The sequence below is a fragment of the Haemaphysalis longicornis genome, unplaced genomic scaffold, assembly GCF_048455015.1.
Source record: "Haemaphysalis longicornis isolate Haplotype H1 unplaced genomic scaffold, Haemaphysalis longicornis Haplotype H1 scaffold_1, whole genome shotgun sequence".
NCBI lineage: Eukaryota > Metazoa > Arthropoda > Arachnida > Ixodida > Ixodidae > Haemaphysalis > Haemaphysalis longicornis.
This window is the reverse complement of record NW_027526203.1, coordinates 43,055,574-43,069,709: the sequence shown is the minus strand read 5'-3', so window position 1 is coordinate 43,069,709 and position 14,136 is coordinate 43,055,574. Positions and strand designations below refer to the sequence as shown.

At 47.7% G+C, this 14,136-nt stretch overlaps 1 protein-coding gene across 1 annotated transcript in view; it reads right to left on the bottom strand.

The window, feature by feature from the left end:
- Positions 1-14,136, bottom strand: part of LOC144166258 (nose resistant to fluoxetine protein 6-like) — a 315,613-nt gene that overhangs the window by 45,943 nt on the left and 255,534 nt on the right. The window lies entirely within an intron of this gene.

Genomic DNA, 14,136 nt, shown 5'->3' with positions numbered 1-14,136 from the left:
GATATCCCGGTGTCCTTTCAGACGCCCATATAGCTGAATCGAAACCAATATCTTGGTCTGTCCCGATTTAACGAACTTTTTCTGAAAAAGAATAGCTACAAAAGTGTTCATTTTGGTCTATTTTCTAGAGAACGCCTCAAAATTGATTCATGGTGCTTCAAAGGTGACATCGCGGATCACCTTTGTCCCGCTTTTACGAAACTGCGCGGCGCAAAACGGGAGTTGTAATTTTGAGATGAATTCAGCAGATGCTGCCAGTGGTAAAAAAAAGTTTCATTCTCACGTCCACATCGGTCCAATTCGCTGTTCCAATTTGGGTTTCGGCATCCGGATTTGGCGGGGTGTGCTTTGTGTTGTTCGTTAGCCCTCGTTAAGTGTATAGTTCTCGTCTGGTGAGGAATGCCCTTGAAATTCGGCGGATTTTTACCGGAGTGCCCGAGGATACGGAAGACGAGATGGAAGCGCTACAAACTTACAAGAAGTCCGTGCGGCCGTTGCTTACGAAGCGCACGCAAGCAAACATCACATCAACTACTTCTTTGTTGGGACATACGTTTGTGTTCTCCGGGTGTCATTCTTGTTCAGGTAACAATTTGTCTGTTTTTTTTTTCATACGCGCGGGCCGGAACTTTATTTTGGGGGCATTTGGACTTCTCAAATACGACGGCGCATAAGCTTACTGGACGCCTCTACAGTATTTATTTGAATGTACCGAATTCCGTCACCAAGAAATTCTTCACTCGATTTACCGAAGTTCTATATTTGACGAAATAATTCGAGAGCCCCCTCAACTTTGTTAAAAGGGCATTGGACTGCAGTTGTAATAACAAGTTCCCGGTAATTAACCCGATAGGCTTAGGAAACTATTCGCTATAATCTATATTAAGGTACGGGCTAACTACTTACGGTAAATTGAACACAAGTACTAGTCATTCGTAAAATTGCTTATAATCTCACCTACATAACCCCCAAGTTCCCCCAACACGGGGAAGTAATTTACGTCTCTCTGAAACATGTTAACGTAGTTGCCGCTCACGATCATTTATTTTGAGTGCGCTCATTAAAAATCACTTCTCCCTAAACTTTAAAACATTCAAAGCAAAACTGCGCCCACCAAGACATGTTGATACATTTACTGTTTCGAGAATATGCGCGAATTAAGCGTAAAAAAACTGGCAATCAGTGTGTTTCACTTTTCTTCAATAAGACACAAGCAGAGGATAGCCCCACGTTCTTCTCAGACAATGAAATATAAAAAAAATATCTGGCGCGTTTGTGAGAATACCGACGGCAAAGTATGTAGTTAATTAGTTATTTCTCCTCTCAGTATTATCGATTTGTTGTCGCTGCTTAAGATCAGCATTGTTGTTCGGTATTTTATGTTGTGTTCTCTGAAGGAACAACGTTTCTCTTTTTAGGTTGCATTTGTATACATATAAGCTGGGGTCTATTTCTTGTCTGTCAGTTCATCAGGTTTTTGGCGGAACTGCGTTTAGCCGAGACAATCAAGCCAGGCACACAAGCCTTAGGGTTTATCCTGGTTGGGTAACGCACATGTGCGCTTTTATGTGTAACAAAAGACTTACCTTAAATTCAACATTTCGTGCGCAAGTTACAGTTGACGTTATATATACTTCTAAATAACCTTGAGATGAGAAGGCTTCCGACTAAGTGCGACTAACGCCCCACGGTGATGGTGTTTGGTTGTGTCGGAAAAACCAAATTAGTTGACATTTTTTAGGGTTTATCTGCGTCTGCGAGTCTTAGCTCCAACGTATATTCTTGTCTGCGACTGCATGAATATATTCCTTCTACAAACCCTTATCTCTCCATAAAGGACGCAAGAATCAGCGCAAAGGCGTACTCATGATGAACACACTTACGAAGGTCATTATTATAAATTGAGAGCAGTAGTCACCCTAAAGCTGAAGGTTGTGGCATCCCTGATGTTACATACTGTACAGACGAATGGAAGTTGTTCATAGTAACATATTAAAACGGTTATTAGCAAACTCTTCAAGCCGCGTTAAAATTTATGCTGTATATTTAATGTGACAATGTCAACAAAAGGAAATTATTAACTTCATCAACGATTTCGAAAGGTTAAGGAACACACAATATAAACTGAATTTTTGTTGTGTTTTTGTCAGCTCATCAAATTTTCAAGAAAAGGACTGATGCCAAGACTGCGCTTTCGGGAATATACGGTCACAGCTTCCGGCTTTCATCAAGATCGCAAACGCAGACATTGTAGTTTCTACTCTGTACTTCCAAAAGGCAGAAACAAGTGACGCCAGAACCTGATCAAAACAAATGCAAGAGATGTGAGCCATGGGACTGCAGTGCCACTTGCATGCTCAGGAGGTGTCACCAGGTTGTGGAACTTATTTGTTGTGATGATGCTGCCTGCACCGACTTCACTCTTGTTCGAATTTGGAGAAAAAGGCGGATTGCAACATGATCGGCATGCCTGTTTCAGAAGTTATGGTCGCTCTTTATCTTTTCCGCCAAGATGGCCAACACCCGCCCCTCGAAAATATTCGCTTCCACGCAGGCAGGAAGCAGCGCACGCCATAGAAATCGAATAAAACAAAGGCAAGAGAAGTCTGCCACGTTTACTGCAGTGTCGCTGTCCTGTGCAATGGGGGTGTTGGGACATGCTTTGGCTTATTATATCCTGTTAGGATGGGGCTGCGTCCAACAACGTGGCTGTCATTGAGACTTGAAGGAAAGGTCTCATGGCGATGTGACTAGATGGTGTATTCAAGAAAATACGGTTGCTGCTTTCGGCTTTCCATACAATAGCGAACGCCATACCTGCAGCTTTTGTGCTTCCATGTCGGCCGGGAACCACTTGCACCCGAAGTTCGAAAAAACAGAAGCAAGAGATGTCTGCCATATCGGCTGCAGCACCACTGTCATGTGCAATTGGGTGTCACCACGTCATTGGGCCTAATATATGCTGTTCCGATCCCACTGCCTCCACCCACGTAGCTCTTGAAGAAGCTTGATGAAAATGTCCGAGGGCAACGGCAATCGCAAGTGCGTTCTAGAGAATACGGTTGGTGCGTTTGCCATGCCCTAGATAGCGAAAACAGTCTGCTGCCTGTCTGCATTCACACATTGACAAAACAACTCGCGCCAGAACGACAAAACCAGCAGAGAGGAGGGTCTGCCACGTGGACTGGCGTGACACTTGACAATGTGGTGTTGCCAGTCCACGTGGACTGGCGTGACAATGTGGTGTTGCCAGACAACGGGACTGATTATATCCTGTTGCGATGGTGCTGCCCCCAACAACATTAGCTCTTGTTTTAACCTGGAGAGAGGTGTTGGTGGCAACTTGATCGGCATGCGCGTCGCAGAAGATATGGTCGCTCCTAAAGGTTTCCACCAAGTATGCGAACGCCGAGCCTGTATTTTGCCTGCTTTTATGCAGGCAGGAAATATTTCACACCAGAACCCGAAGAAAACAAAAGCAAGAGTTGCCTGCCACGCTGACAGCCGTCCCACTGCCATGCGCACTGGTGTGGCGCCAAATAAGGGGACTGAACACATCCTGTTGCGATGGGGCTGGATCGAACTACGTGGCTCTTCTTAAAAGTTAAATAATGAGTTGGCGGCAACATGATTGGCATGTGCGTTCTAGAAAATACGGTTGCTGCTTTTGAATTGCCCAAATATAGCGAACGCCAGGCTATGGGTCTTACACAAATGAAGAAAACAAGCGACGCAAGAACCTAATGAAAACAAAGCCAACAGACGTCTGGAACCTGCACTGCAGTGCCACTCCCATGCGCACTGAAATGCCACCAGATGGTGAAACTTAATCCATTCCGTCGCAAGGTGCTGCCTTCAACCATGTGACTCTTGATGGAAGTTGATATTCTGCTGAAACGGTTTAAGCTGCGCTAGTTGGAAATACATATTCCTGGGTGGAGGCACCGCGAACCTAAACGAAGACAGAGCGAGTTGAACACAAGGACAGCCGGTGGGTTCTGATGGCAACATGATAGGCAATCGCGGTCCAGAAGACACGGTCACTTTCAGTTTACGCCAAGGTAGCAAACGCCGAGCCTGCAGCTCGTGTGCTTCCTTCATAGCATAGGTGTAACACTTGCCCCACGTCACCCCGTCACTTCTGGAATAACTGTTGGCCCTACCAGCCAACATACAAAGAACTCATATAAGACGTAAACATTCAGAAGAACTGCGAGCTGAGCTTGGTGGTAAAGGCTCATGGTGATAAAAGCGCTACTACGACGAGGACAAGCAAGTACACGGGACAAAGCGCTACTAGCAACGGAAAATTTATTACGGGAAAAACACACATATATACATGGAATAAACGCCACCGTCATAACATCAAAATTTACAATCTACCAACCGACACGATCCCGGCGCACAAACAACAAACATTTTATACATAAACAGCATGTGTGCTGACAAAAACAAAACGAAACACATTTTATTAATCCTGATTCAAAAAGGCATACAGTGTCAGACAGCAATACCGATGGTTGGCTAACACAGTCATTTTCTTCTTTATACAGAAGGTTTCTATTATTTCTCATATTAACCATTTTTTGTGTTTATCAACAAGTAACGTGTCACGCAATTTTTTGGCGGCACTTGCAGTCTCGGCAATGCGCCGCTAAATGCGAATACGGTGACCCTTTAAGCGAGCTCTGATGTTCGCGAAGCGGTACGTTCAGGCAGCGGCCGGTCTGTCCTACGTATTTTCTTTCCATACGTTAAAGGAATATTGTACACAACGTCTTTTTTTCACACTACACACTTCGTGCCATGTTTCCAACCGCATTCCTTCTTCGTTGTTGCTTTGTTTTCTTCCCCCCCCCCCCCCCCCTTTGCACCGCTGGGCAATTTTTCGCCAACTTGTTTTTGGCCGGAAACACCACGCGCACCCCATATCTTGATGCTATCTTCTTTAGGCGATGAGACGTGCCATGAAGGTACGGAATCACCGCTATCTTCTCGCCCCCGGAATCTGCTGTTCCCTTGCTCTGATCGGTGCTCCCTGGCCTTTTAACCTCTCAGCGATTTTTCTCGCACACCAGCAGAACGCACTAAACTGGAAACCCGGGCGCTCTTAACGGGTCAACTTGAGCAGCGACACTTTGTTCCACCTAGTGTTCGCAACATTTTGTTAACGCAGATCTCATGCAGGAAATGGCGACGCCGTTTTTTACTAGTTTCGACTGGGCCGATTCATAGCTTATTAAATTTGTGTTGGACCTAGGGTGGTAATTCCAGCCACTGTGGGTGGGCAGAAACCTAATCAAGATCGCTAAAAACTGAAGTTCGCATTGCTTGGTTACCTCAAACGTGTACTCAAGGCCAAGCCCTCTTTTCTTGAAAGTCTTCATGACATCTATGAGTCTATGGATAACCGCGGTGTTCCCGATCGAAACAAGATAGTCGTCAACAAACCTAAGCAACTTCAGATTCATGCCACCCATGTTTCATTCAAACTCATGTGGGTGGGAAGAAACCTTTAGGTTTCTGCCCACCCACACTTGCTGGATCTACCACCCTAGGTCCAACAAAAATTTGGTAAGCTATGAATCGGTCCATTCGAAACTTCTAAAAAACGGCATCGCCATTTCCTGCATCAGATCTGCGTTAGCAAAATCTTGCGAACATCTGGTTGAACAAAGTGGCGCCACTCAGGTAGACCGGTTAAGAGCGGCCAGGTTTCCAGATGAGTGTGTTCTGCTGGTGTATGAGAGGAATCACCGAGAGGTTAAAAGGCCAGGGAGCACCGATCAGAGCAGAGGATCAGCAGATTCCGGGGGCGAGAAGATAGCGGTGATTCGGTACCTTCATGGCACGTCTCATCGCCTAAAGAAGATAGCATCAAGATATGGGATGCGCGTGGTGTTTTCGGCGCAAAACAAGTCGGCGAAAATTTTCCCAACAGTGCAAAGGTTGGTAGAAAAGAAAGCAACAACGAAGAAGGGATGTGGTAGGAAGCACGGCACGAAGTTTGTAGAGTTCAAAAAAGACGTTGTGTTCAATATTCCCTTAACGTGTGGAAAGAAATACGTCGGACAGACCGGCCGCTCCCTGATTGTACGCCTTTGCAAACATCAGAGCTCGCTAAAAGGATCACCGTATTCACATTTATCCGTTCACACCAGAGACGGCAAGTGCCGCCCAAAATTGCGTGACACCATAGTTGTTGATAAACACAAAAAACCGTTAACAAGAGAAATATTAGAAGCCTTCCCTATAAAGAAAGAAGGGAATGACTGTGTTACCCATCCATCGGTTTTGCTGTCTGACACTGAGTATGCCATTTTGAACCAGGGTTCATAAATTGTGTTGTGTTTTGTTCTCACCACACACGCAGTTTGATTACGTATAGCATGTTTGGTGTTGGTCATAGGTCGGAAAAACAGAAAGAACTCACTCCAACTCAGTCACAATTTTTTTCACCAACGTTGTACTCAATAAACTAAGACTGAAAAAGCTCGTCTGTTCTCAAAATCACTCATACTCACTCATCACATACTCATTTGAAATCGTACCTTCTTGTACTAAGACTCATTTGTCCTCACACCCGCCGCGGTGGCTCAGTGGCTAAGGCGTTGCGCTGCTGAGCACAAGGTCGCGGGTTCGATTCCCGGCCGCGCCGGCCGCTTTTCTGATGGAGGCGAAAAGCAAAAACGCCCGTGTGTACGAGATTTCGGCGCACGATAAAGATCCCCAGGCGGTCAAAATTAATCCGGAGCCCTCCACTACGGCGCGCCTCATCGCCTGCGTAGCGTAGGCGCGTTACCCCACAATCAATCAATCATCAATCATTTGTCCTCACAAGTATTCGCACTCAATCTGTACTTATGAGTACTCAATCTGTAATCATGAGTACTCCGTCTGTACTCATGAGTACTCAATCTATACTCATGAATACTCAATATGTACTCATGAGTAATAAATCTGTACTCATGAGTACTCAATCTACACTCATGAGTACCCAATGTGTATTCATGAGTACTCAATTTCTATTACTCACGAATACTCCACTCAATACCCACAGGCACAATTAAGTGTTCGCGTAGATTGACGTCCTTTTGTATGCAGATCACTGTCCGTTTATTCGCAGCTGCTCGATGCTGGCGTTTGTTTTTTGTTCCGTATACTAGAAACTTCGTTACAGGGCGTTGTCTCGATGAGGTTCTGTGAATATAAAATTGCCTTGTTTTTTTTTTTAATGTGTGTGCCGTGGTATTCACCTCGTCGGACCTCTTCTTGACCGCATTTATGGCAATGCGTTTGTGGCGTCGCTTCCATCGGCGATCGTGTTCCTGTAGCTCGGTGCGTGATTGATGCATGCGGGAACGTAGACAGCCGTTTTGTCCGCTGGCCAGCTGCGGTGTGCAGAGATGGCATAGTTCAGCACGTTGAGAACGTTGGTTCGATTAAGGTGTGCGTTGCGTACGGTGCGGGAGCCGGTGGGCTTTTCGTTTAGCTTGCGGTGGCGTGGTGTTGTCGTAGGGTGGCATGGCGGATCGGTCAAAATCGTTGCGGCTCCGTGCTCGCTTTCGCCGTGGCTGCTTCGAAAGTGAAACCGCTGTGGTGGGGAACCAGGCGTGGTTCGTCTCGTCCGTTCGGCCCACATTCCTTGACGTCGTAAGCGTCACTTCATCGGTAGGGTGTTCGATGCCTTCGTCTGGATGGGGCTCACTCATTGGCGTTCTCGCCGTGTCAGTGTCGTCGCTCAAGCTCTCCACTTTTGCTCGTTGTTTCAAGAATGCTAAAATCGCTATCTCTACCCTACAAGCAGGATCGAAAGCCTTCCGTTCGTTCCGAGTCCGCTTGCTCGCGGTTGCGTCCTCTTGTACAAAATGGGGTTTGTGTGTGAGTCTCGATCGGAGCAGCGGGTGCCAGTGATCTTTTACCTTCCTGCTCGGACGTGCCGCAAGCGCTGGCCGTGTCGTTGCTTGTTAACGGACATACCTGCACGAATGTAATGTCATTCGTTCACTGGACGAATGTAATGTCATTCGTTCACGCGGGTTGAACCGCGCGCGCTGGGTGATTTGTAGCTTGTGGCAACGTCGATTTCTGCGGTTGCGACATTCGCTGGCCAAGCCCGGATACCAGCCCTGGGAGCGGAGGATGTCGCAAATATCAGTTTCCTGCTTGTGTGCTGGCTTGTCGGGGTACGTGCGCTTTGCATTTCGTTCGCCGTGGTCAGCTCCACGGGTCCAAGTTGGATGTGGTTCGTCACATCTGGTGCGTTTTGTGCGCTGTGTGTCTCGTTTTCCCTGGGAAACTCCCCTAACATTGGTGTGCGGTGATTCGCAACGTATGGTGCGTTCCGTGCACCGTGTGTCTCGCTCGTCGTGGGCTATCCTCCAGTGCGGATGTGATGTCGTTGGTTGAGCGGACCGGGGCCGGGACAGCACGTGCGGAAAATTTCATACTGGCTCCGTTGCGTTGTGTACCTTCAGAGTTTCGTTCCAGTACGTCTGGAGCGGAAGAGCGGGCGGGAGGCACGTGGTGCTTTCTTACTCGTGCGAGCTGCGTACGTTTCGCGCCTCCTTGCTCGTTGCTGGAATGACCTGCGCGCGGGCTCTGTAGGTCGTCGATTGGCCCGGTGTCAGAGCAGCGTGTTTTCGTGATCTCGCCAGAAATGCACTGAGCGCTTGCGTTTATGTGATCGTAGCGATTAGCTGGCAGAGGTCCGGAGAAGGCATTCACAGTTTTGCATGTGTCGTCTTGTTCGTGTGGGGCCGTCGTGCATGCTGCCTGTGTTCGGATCTCGTGCAGTTCACGCACTGTGGCAAAAGTGTAGCTAACTCTCCCAAGTTGTCTCAGAAAACTTTCTCCATCTTCAGGCAGCATCCTCCTTACAAACAGCGCCGCTTGCAAGTTCCTCTGCCGTTTGTCGTCGTAAGCAGTTAAAGTATCATTGACACATTCGGTCGTTTGGAGAGCTGGCGATGTTGCTCATTGTCCACTATAATACGCGAGACGATGTCGTCCTTACGGCAAGAGCAGGACAGCCCTCGTTATTGTCGTGCGCTCACGAATTTGTTTCCTCCTTGAACATAGGACCTAGCGTTCCGTTGAAGTCAACAGTGGGCCGACCACCGTTGACGTGTGGTCCATCGGTGCCCCACGTCTACGTGTCGCACTCTCGTAGTCGTGGCGCGGTTCGTCCGTGTCGTTTGACTGTTCGTCCATTCGTCCTCCCGTGGCCGGAAATCCTGATCCTGTCGACTGCGCCATGTTAGCTAGGTCATGGCTTGAATGAAAGGCTAAACAGAAATTTTTTTAAACCTTCAAGTAATTAAAAATACTGAGGTTAAAAATACTGAGGCCAGAGGAGCATGCAAAGAAAACGTCTTACACTGTGCACTGCCGTAGGGCGACGCACTACGCGAAGGCGCGTACACGGGAGAGGGCAAAACGGAACGTAGGCACTCGCGTTGCGTCTGGCGTCTCCTCGTGTTCTCAGGAATAAAGCACCGAAGTCTGGGGCGCATCGTGCTCTCGTGGGGCTCGGAGCTTCTCGGCGCTGCGGTGGCCGTAAATTGCGGTTTTCTGCGTGTCTTCTGGCGGCAGCTTTTCTCGTCCGTTTTTGTTTCTCGGTGCGCTGAAATTATCCGAATCATCGGACCTTACTGACGGTATTCACTTCTACTAAATCTGTACTCACCTGCATTTTCTTCTACATAATCAGCGCTAACATTTGACCGCATTCAACAATGTTTCTACTAATTTGGTCAATTATTCAAGGTGGTAAATATCATCATTACACATATATCATCGTTATCATCGTTAAATACCATTGTTACAAATATCGTCGTTACCATTTGGTGCAATACAAACTCCCCCAATGCTTATTTAGACAACGGTAGCCTTGAACAGGGGACCAAAGTTGCCAAATATTTTTGCGCTCTCGAGGCACATCTTGTCGCTGAACTTTTGTCAGCATGTGTTTCTTTCAGCAATTGTCATCGTTTGCATTTCACTCCAATATCGTGTAGAAAATTCTTTGCTTATTCAGAATAAGGTTTCATCGGTCTTTCGAGGTCAAACCACGCCTGGATGTTCGCTGTTGGGAATAAATAATAGTAGGACACGATGTTCTGTCCAGCCGTATCGGCTACATCAAACCAATAGCCTCAGTTACGGTTCACGCAATGTTGCATCATGCGAAGTGGTACAGCTGACGCAATGTTGCATCATGCAATGTTGCGTTGTCAGTAGCTCTTTGCAACACCTGCTAGGCAAGTAGTCCGTCCGAGTGACTGATTAGTGAGCACTCTTTTTGTGACATCAAAATAACTCCTGTGACACCCTGTAGAACATGACCACTGGCATTCAATGGCATTATTGAAGCCGAAAACGATAAGTGATCATTGTACCATTAACGTGCTCTTGTGTTCTATTAGGTGTTGTTTTTTCGCGCGGGAGGAGGAGACGGAACAAATTTCCGGAAGAGTGGTTGTAACAAAAACAAGGAAATGGCGGTCACCGCGGTATAAAAGGCCCAAAATTCAAGGTATGCGCAGTATGCGGATACGGACCGTGGAGGTCCGTGAAAAGGTGTTGCTCTGACGATTGTTTGCAATCCCAGATATGGCTGCCTGCAACAAGCACTCAGCGGACGAAGTAATGATACCGCATGGTTATAGTATGCCAGAGAGTTTGAAGGACCACTATGATTACATCAAAACTAGCACGAATTTGTGCAACGTGATTTATCGCTGCCAGAACTGCAAGAAAAACGTACGGGGCAGGAAGCTCCCCTATATACAGCGGGGCGGGGTATAAATTGCAATAATAAATTATCTTTATGGCAGACACAGAGAAACCGACAGACAGACAGGCCAACATTGTCGCACTCGAGTAGTCCTATCTCCTTTAAAATGAGCTGCAAAGAGACGCTGCACCACTGTTCTGCATGCTGCGAACATTGCACAACCGTACCCCTCGCCACTGCCGCCAGGCCGCAAAATAAGACATAAACACAAAAACGAAAACCTTTTAGCGAGCGGGAAGCCCTAGAGGGAGGTCCCGCCACGAGAAAGGGACAGGACAGGGGCGCTACGCGTCCTTATTTTTATTTCCGTTAAGAGCCCGGGCATAATCCACACGGGTCTGACTTTAACAACTCATTTTCGTATGGGTGTGTGTGCTGTGCCAGTGAGCCCGACAGAAACTCGCTGCACCCAGCGACGTGCCGACTTCGTAGTTGATTCGCGCCTAGGTAAAACCGCCCGCGGCAGAGGTGCCGCAAATTGGCGAGAAAGGCGCCACCGAGTCTTTTCTCTCTTTCCCATAGCGACGGCTGGACCAAATCATGCCTGGGAAAAACGACTCCCGGCAGACACGCAGCGAGTAGCGCCTGGAGGCTGCGTCGCTGAGTCGCCTTCCCTTTCTCTGTCGTGGCGGCTCGGCTGACATAATCGCTTCACCTCCATTCGCTGGATTCAAGCTGCGGCCAGTGATAGTCCCGATTGGAGGGATTCGAACTGTATGTGGCTGCAACGAAACCCCGGGGGAATAACAATAGCCCGGAAGGGGCGGTGGTGCGGCGGCATCTGATCGGAGGAACTGAGCTGAGAAGTGCTGTCGCCTTTGTCCGAGCCATGTAATGGTGTTTCTATCTTTGTATATATTGTACATAAATAAAGCTTCAAATCCCTGTCGGCTCGACTACTTCGTTGCTCTTCTCTGCGCCGTGTCCGTAGTAGACTGAGCAGGGCAACGTCGCAACAGTGGTGACTGAGCTGGGATGGCCGTCCCAACAGTGTGTGTGTGTGTGTGTGTGTGTGTGTGTGTGTGTGTGTGTGTGTGTGTGTGTGTGTGTGTGTGTGTGTGTGTGTGTGTGTGTGTGTGTGTGTGTGTGTGTGTGTGTGTGTGTGCGTGCGTGCGCGTGCGTGCATGCGTGTGCGTGTGCGTGTGCGTGTGTGTTTGGGGGTGGTGTGTTTTCAGACACGTTTTTCGGATGCGAGATAGCTTGCACTGACGTCACCTTATTGCTGTGCTGGTGCGTTGGTTGCACAGTAGAAATCTGCAGCTCTTGTTTCGAGCAGCGCTGACGAAGCTGACAGCTATCGATCAAAAGTGCCGTGGCGTCATTATGGGCAAGCAACATGTTTTATGAGACATTCGAAGACGCGAGCTTAAGCTAAAAACCCAACGTCTGGCGTTGGCGTTCATCATATAAAAACGGCCCCTTCACGAGGCCTTTCATAGTGCGAGCTTAAGCTCGGCAGTAGTTGCTAGCGAGGGGTGGTCGCCCCGCAAGTAAATAGCAGATGAGGGCAGGGGAATTGAACAACCACCGAAATTCCCCATCGTCGTAAGCATCCTAATTACGTAGTGGCATAATCGAGAAGCGGCGCATCGTGTTGCCATTCGAAAACAAAACGCTCCTCCAGTGGCCAGATGTCAGAGATCTTCGACAAAATATGCGAGGCGAAACAAGGCGTCGCACGCGTTCAACTAGGCATTATGATGTACGATTAACAATCCACAAACGTGCTGCGGTGTACTCGGATATTTTATCTCCAATGCAGGGACAAAGTACACCGCCGCGCCTGCATGGTGGGGCTAAATGCTCACTTGTAAATGAACTGCACGATACCATAGTTATACCGAACCTGAGCAAAATGTTTCAAAACGGGACCCTAAAAAAACCATATGGGCGCACGCACATCAGCCAATTAAATTATTGCTTGAATGCGCACAGCGGTATGGTGCAGACATTGTCGGTGACACAAACCACGCAGGCCATTTCATGCGAATCACGTACATTAACGGCGATTGTTGAAATGAGCGGTTCAGCTTACGAAACGATTACGCAGCGTGACATGCGTCTACGGAAACTGCTGACGACCGGAAAAGAGCGACTTCGGTGCGCGTAGTGCATGCATTGTTAGCAGCACCCACCACCTCCCCTAAAGCAACTTGAACGGAGCAAGCGCAGCGAAGCAGCTACGCGTTCCAAGGCCGCGTATTTGTAAACAAAAATAACTGCGCCCATCAACACGTGCCATAGAAACATAGTCACTGTGGCTGCTCGTCCCGCCGGTACCTCACCCCCTCGTTTTTCCCTTTTCACCGTCACCCCTTAGCGAGCGACCGCCGAACAAACGTAATAGTGCCGAACAGGGACAGGGAAAGGAGGGAGGCGAGGTTTTCGTTGTCTGATTTTACAATCTTTTAGAGTTAAGCTGCACAGCGCCACCGCTAAATGTTTGCGACTCGTACACGCGCGTCCAGACTCGAGTTCGTGATGTAACTTCTTTGCCTTCAGTTGTGTCACTTTCTTGGACCCTGGGACAACAACAATGACTCATATTTAGGGACGAAGATCCTTCTGCGTTTTCTGCGAGATTCAGGACTAGACAAAACTTTGTAATAATTTTTCCATTGTGCGCATGGCTACGTCTGTACGCGTTTGCGTCGTTGTGTACGCTTTGATTCCTTTTCCTTGTTAGGCGCTCTGCGTTCCTGGGCTCCATTCGCTCAATTTTTCTTGTCTTTTGCTTAACTTTATTTCGAGTTTTTTCCTTGCACTACATTGCGTGCCATTTTTATTCAACTTTTGTTTTCTCTCTATTGCTGCTTTCCCGATTTCTCACATTCACTTCACTGCATTGTAATCATCCCCCTCTGGCGTAGCAAGCACTGCCGCTAGCAGAGCTGACCTCTCCAGCCCACATTAAAGAGCTCTCTCTCTCTCTCTCTTCTTTGCACACACTGTACTCACGAGTGCATGTACTCGCAAACGCAATCACTCGAAAATACAGTATTCATTAGTATTGTACTCACGAGGACTATGTAATCATGAGTAATGTATACTCAAGAGTAGTGCTCATGCGTACTACTCTTGAGTACTGTAATCATAAGTAGTGTGTATTCATGAGTACTCATACTCATAAGTACTCATACTCATGAGTACTCGTACTCATTAAAACTGTACTCATGAGCATACCTCTGCAAAGTTGGCGCGGCTCACTCAAACTCACTCACATTTTTTTTTTTAATCACCACTCACTCAAACTCAGACTCAATGCTGAGCAGAATATCTGCGCTCACTCAAACTCAAACTCACATTGAGCGTAAAACTCAGAACTCACTCGAACTCAA